The sequence below is a fragment of the Macaca fascicularis genome, chromosome 8 (genome assembly GCF_037993035.2).
Source record: "Macaca fascicularis isolate 582-1 chromosome 8, T2T-MFA8v1.1".
Classification (NCBI taxonomy): domain Eukaryota; kingdom Metazoa; phylum Chordata; class Mammalia; order Primates; family Cercopithecidae; genus Macaca; species Macaca fascicularis.
The window spans coordinates 10,976,614-10,983,147 of NC_088382.1; positions in this window are offsets into that span (position 1 = coordinate 10,976,614).

The following is a 6,534-nucleotide window of genomic DNA, read 5'->3' on the forward strand; positions in this document are numbered from 1 at the left end:
TGTTGTTATCCTCCTTTATAATTGAGGAAACTGACCCTTAAGGAAGTTAAATAACCCACTCAGGATTATGCAGTTGGTGAATAAGTCGACCTATACCCAGAATAGCCTTTCATAGAGGTAGAACCTCAACTTGTCTTTATTGTACAATGTGTGGCATCTCTGAGGCCCTGAAGGGTTGTAGAGGCTATCTTCCACCTTGATCTGAAATTGAGCTTGACTTTCCTACTAGGAGGAACATCCCATTGAGCTAAGGCACCATGTCTCCAAATGAGTCCTACCGAAAAGTTCACGTACTGCCTGGGAAATGGAAAAGAAACTGGAATCCTATTTTCTGCCAGTTATACTTCAGTGGCCCGCCATGCCTTCCCTTCAATCCAGAGCTATGTAGCTAGCTCTCACATGGAAATCAGAGGGCCAAGGTCCATGGAAAGAAAGAGTTACTTAGACATAAGGTAATTAGATCAGTTATGAGGAGAAGGAAGAGATGCTACAGGATTTTATCCTCCTTCTTACAGGAGTGCCTCAGGCTGCTGGAAAAGGAAAAGGGAGGCTTAAAACTCAAAGGATAGACAAAAGGGAAATGATTCCAAGCCTGGAGGAAAACCCAAAGGAACCTAAATTACACCTCTGGGTGCTGAGCATTCCTTAAGATCCCGAGTTTAAATCATCAGCACAACTTGCGAAGGACATTGAATCAAACATTCAGAACTTCCCAGTCTAAACAGCGGCAGGCAGAGGTCCCAGCTTGTCTCCAAGGGGACCCTCCAGGCGCTGTCTTCGGTGCTGAAGCAGCGCAGCCTGATGCCTGGAACAAGCAGAGGCAACAAGGACCTTTCCAGGCTGCTCCGTGTTCTCTCTGATTTAGCTTCAAGGTCATAGCAATCCCTAAGCCTGGAATTCAGCTGCTTAAAAGGCAGAATTGGGACAAAGTGCCTAAATCTCCACCTCTAGCTTTACTCCCACCAATGACAACAGCTTTTTGAAGGCTTAGAAAAATTATTTTTGAAGCTTCAAGAATTGTATCAGCCAAACTGCCAGGTCAGATAATTTGCCAATAACATTCCAAAAATCCACTTTTCTAGTCCCATTTTCTCTCTCAGTGGATCTTCCTTTCCCCGTCTCAAATGCTGCCCTCTTATACTGGGCCTCTTCCACAACCCATTTCCAACCTCCTATTGGAAGAGCATCTGGGAGACATCTTTTAAAAGCCAGAGTGCATTTAAGTCAGTGTGGGCCTCCGTTTAAAACCTTACATTCAGCCAGGTGCAATGGGTCATGCCTGTAATTCCAGCACTTTGGGAGATCGAGGCAGGAGGATTACTTGAATTCAGGAGTTCAAGACCAGCCCAGGCAACATGGCAAAACCCCATCTCTACAAATAAAAAAAAATAATAAAAATAAATTACAAAATTAGCCAGTCTTGGTGGTACACACCTGTGATTCTAGCTAGTCAGGAGGATCACATGGGAGAATTGCTTGAGCCCAGGAGTTTGAGGCTGCAGTGAGCTATGATTACACCACACCACTCTAGCCTAGATGACAGAGGAAGACCCTGTCTCTAGAAAAAAAAAAAAAAAAAAAAAGAAAGAAAAATGAAAACCCTTGTATGCCATGGAGTGAAAAGTTACTGCCACTTGGGAAATGTATTTTGAAGGCAATAAAAAGGTATTTCTCAAGGCTTATAATGCCACACCCATGGACAGCTTCCTATTGAATGACCAATGTTCATTGCTATCATCATTGCACAACGTAAAGGGTTTGGGTATTATAGGGGGAAAAACACATTTAATTTACTGTCAACCAAGAATATTTAGTTATTCAAGTGAAACACAATAATGACTAAGACAGAAGCTCTGTTCTCAAGGCATTCCCAACTTAGTTGGGGGAATGAGTGGTGGACTGCAAACTGATAACTTACATACCAAGACATAAGCCAGGTTTCATAGGAGTCCAGTGACCTGCCTAGAGGACCAAGCCACAAATCTTGAGAAGGAATTTACTAGGTTAGCAAAAGGGGAAAGAAAAAAAGTACAAGTTTTGAGGTTAGAAGGCCTAGGTTCCAATCCTAATTCTGCCAACTAGAATGTGATCTTAGGACAGTCATTTTAACTTATTTTTCTTTATATTTAAAAGGAGAAGAAGAATACCGAGTTGCCATAGAGATGAATTGAGGTAATAAAAAACATAATTTATAAACCGCAAAGCACTATTAAATAAAAAGTTAACCATTTCTGACTGTTCAAGAGCTTGCATGTAAGTGCAATGAAGGCAGGGCCAGGTCCCCCTAGCTAGTTACAGCGCCTGGCATATCATTATCTTCCCAGAGACATGTATCAAGAGCCTTTTGATTGCAAAAGAGCTCTGACTTGGGGAAGAAAAGGTACAATGTTTGTCCTCAGTGGCCAGTTCTGCCCAAGCCACCCCTGGGGTGTGGGGCAGAGAGGTGCAATGGAAAAAAGGCAGTTTTCACAGGAGGAGTTGGCCTACAACATTAGCTCCAGATGGAATTTCAGCTGGAAGCACACAGAAGCAGCTGAGCTCAAAGAAACGTCTGAGGTTTTCTGGACCTCCTCTCTGGCTAGTGGATGAGATGCATCAGAGAGAAATGGAGGACAGGTGGTGCAGGCAGAAGGTAAGGAGAAGGGATGAGTAGAAGCAAAAGAGAGGTCACAATGGAGGGTCACATTCCAAATCTTTTGCTTGGGTGGAAAATTTTAAGGAATACAACTGTCACTGTGTATCTCTCCATCCTCATGAAGAGACACTTTTTAGAAAGAAGATAACCACAGATTATTAAAGTTGGATGAGACCTTTAAAATGATCTAATCCAACATCTTCATTTCACAAATAAGATTAGGGCCAAGAGAGGTGAAGTTCAAAGTGTAAAAAAAAAATGATTTCCTGATGAAACAGAACAAGGAGTCAAATCTGATCCACAGGTCAGTTTGTTTCTCACTACTCAATAGTTGAAAGAAGGTAAAGTTTGAGGTGCTGTAACAAATAAACACAACACTGTAGAGACCTGGTAAATAAATAAGGGTTTTTTCTCCACATTAATGTAACAATCACAATATGAGTAGCATATTGGTTTGGATGGTCCAGGAAATAGACTAATTAAGGGACTTGCATGCTAGAGGTTTACTGGGGAGTACTCCCTGGAGCAGCAACTGGACAGAAAGCTTGTTGCAGTTGCAACAGAAGCTTCAGCCAATGCCCCATGGGGCTCTGATGTCCCTTTAGAGTTGTCTAAAACTGAGGCATGTCCAATTTAACTTAGCACTGTCCAATCATTGGATATGGGATGCTCCTGGGTGAGGGAGTGGAAATTCTGGTGAGGCAGCTCTCTTTGGCCAAGAGCAATTCCTAAAGAAGAATTCAAATGTGACCCATCAGCAGCGAATGCTCCCAGCATCTGGGAGAACGAGTGCTTCAGGACTAAAGGGGAAGACCTGGAAAGCCCTCCCACAGTATCCACTACAGTAGTCCAGGTTTTGGGTTGGAGATAGGACAGCAGCTTTACTCCACATAGTGATTCAAGGATCTAATCACTGTTCAACCATCCCTCAAGAATCATCATTATCCACATGTCCAAAGCTGGTCATCATCATGTCTAGGTTTATGCTAGGGGAAGGAGAAATACAGCATGATAAAAACACACTACTCTATTAATAAACAGGCCTGGAAGTGGTTCAGATTCCATTGACAAGAACTCAATCACATTACTGTACTTAATATCTAGGTAAGCTGGGAACTGTAGTCTTGCTAGGCAGCACGCGCCCAGCAACAGTTCTGCTATTACCAGAGAACGTATTAAGAAAGAAGGCCCTAAAGTGCCATCTATTTTTCAGTGAATATATGGTTAAAATGATCTCTTGGTGTTTTAATTCCTCTTTTGGAGGTGGAGAACACATACTCCTTGAGCTTCTTCTACCCTATTATTCTTCCTGAAGCCAAATTTACTCCAGAGATAATCACTACCTCCAGTGGTCAAGCCAGACTGCTCTCTGGGTGGGGGTCTTTCTCGATTGCCCTTGGAGTGACCCAGAAAACTATCGAAGAGTCCCTTAGAGACTATCACTCTATTTCAGAGAAAGCTGGGGTTCTAGAGTTCTCCAGGAAAATCTGCAGGGCGCAATGACTTCAAGTCTGTGCCCCTGCCCCCCGCCCCCTCCATGAATGTCATCCCAGGGTGAACGACAGAGACTTGCCCTGTGAAGCCTGGCCTAAGTCATAATTTATGAATATTCTGTGTCTCTCTCCCTAAGTCTGTCAGATCATAAGCAGCATCTCTTCTGCCTCAATACCCAATATGACCTGATCCCACTTATTTCATATCAGAACCCTGTAACCTAAGTGCTGTTGAAGAAAGAACTGATGTTTTCAAGATCCAGGGCAGGACTTTTGAGACTTCTGTCTAAAATCCTAGAACTGTTTTGATAGTTCTGGTTCTCTGCAACTCAACAAAGCCCTCTGAGAATACAGTGTGGAAGCATTTTTCATTCTTCCTGTTTATAATCCTATGGTCATACTAAATCCCAGAAGGCATCCTTCTCCTGGGTCTCCAATCTGAAGAATGAAGAATGGGGATCTGCATTTGAGATATTTCTAGCAGTCGTGCAGGGGGCACCGCTGGAGTCAGAAATGTCTATATATGACCATGTGACCAGCCTACCCTGCCCAGGACTCCAATCACAAACTAGGAAGAATCAGGCCAGTTCTTTTGTGTGTTTTTTGTTTTGTTTTGTATTGTTTTGTTTTGTTTTTGAGATGGAGTTTCACTCTTTTTGCCCAGGCTAGAGTGCAGTGGCACAGTCTCGGCTCACTGCAACCTCGCCTCCTGGGTTCAAGAGATTCTCCTTCCTCTACCTCCTGGGTTCAAGCAATTCTCCCGCCTCAGCCTCCAGAGTAGCTGGGATTAGAGGTGTGTGCCACCACACCCAGTTAATTTTGTATTTTTAGTAGAGACGGAGTTTCACCATATTGGTAGGGCTGGTCTTGAACTCTTGACCTCAGGTGATCCACCCTCCTTGGCCTCCCAAAGTGCTAGGATTATAGGCATGAGCCACCGTGCCTGGCCTATTGGGCCAATTCTTATTGTGAGCACCAATGAGATCTATCCCTCCTGGAAGTGTCCTTAGAGTTTTAGGTGAGTACAGCTCTACACATGAAGAAATTCTTCTAGATATCAGCATCCTCTCTTTGATTTAGCCCATTTGGGCAACTTACAAAGCATGTTTATGTCCATTAACTCAGTGGTTTCAAAGAAAAAAAAAAGGGTGCAAGCAGCTACCCCAGGAAATACGCAGAACCATCCATGAAGTGCAGGAAGGAGAATACCAGAGGCTCCCTATAATCCAAAATATCAGAAAGGGAGCTTTATTAATATTCGATATGTAGGTTGACACTGATGACTTTTTTGTCTGTGTGTCAGTAGCCCAAGTGTCACTTCCAGGAAACACATTATCCTGAGGGAAGAACAGGAGTTCCACAATGTGAGAGGGGTAAATGAAGTTCCAGATTATACAAACTGGTTTCAGTTAAATTCACCCCCGACAAAGTGGATGCTTGGCTTAGAAAGATTCCTGCAAAGAAATCCCTAATGAAAGTGAATACTAATAACACAAGCAACGAGACAAGGTAGAGTTGACAGGTCTACTCCTGGTTAGAGCTCTTTGCAACCACATTGCAAGATTACAATGATGACTTATTCAGATCCAATATGAAGTTGGCCAAAAATTTTTAAAATTATCACATGGTTAAAAATGTGATTTAACATCTACTATTATTAATAATGAACCTTACCCTAAGTGTACATTAAGACTTGAGATATTGGGCTAACGGTATAAGTGCATTATATAATTTACAAATATATAAATATACATACATTGGGGTGCAAAGTAAAATTTTTACTAATGGGGACCATAAAAAGATTTAGAGAACATTTTCATAAGTCATCTAAACAGTTCCTTTTCTAATTTTTATTTTTATTTTAAGTTCTGGGGTACACATGCAGGATGTCCAGGTTATAATCACACCATGAGTCATATTATTTTGCAGATGAGAAAACTGAACCTCAGGGTGGCAAAAATGCCCAGAGACCATCGGCTATAGGATTTATGTGGAGGGGAAGACTAGCCAATAGAACTGGTACCCCAAAAGCTGAGTGAGCAATTCAGGGAGACATCTGTGGAAATTAAAACGCAAACTCCTCTCCCAAAGCTAATGAGTCCTAGGCTCTGTCCTGTTCTACTCCAAATAGATTACGCCAGGAAAGCCAGCACCACAAAGAATAGCTCATTCCATCATCCCTGAATGATGTCGCCCTGAACCCTAGAAGCTTGCAGAAATGTCACCCTTTAAGAAAAAAGCTGGCATTTGCCCTAGGATGCTTTAAAGACCCTGTCATCATTACCATCAACAAACACTTAGAAATGTCGCCTTACTCTGCAGGTCTGGAGCAGGAAGAGAGATCACAATCCCAAGCGATTCAATCTGACTGCAAAAAGGGCTCTGATCTGGACAAAAGCCAAGGTT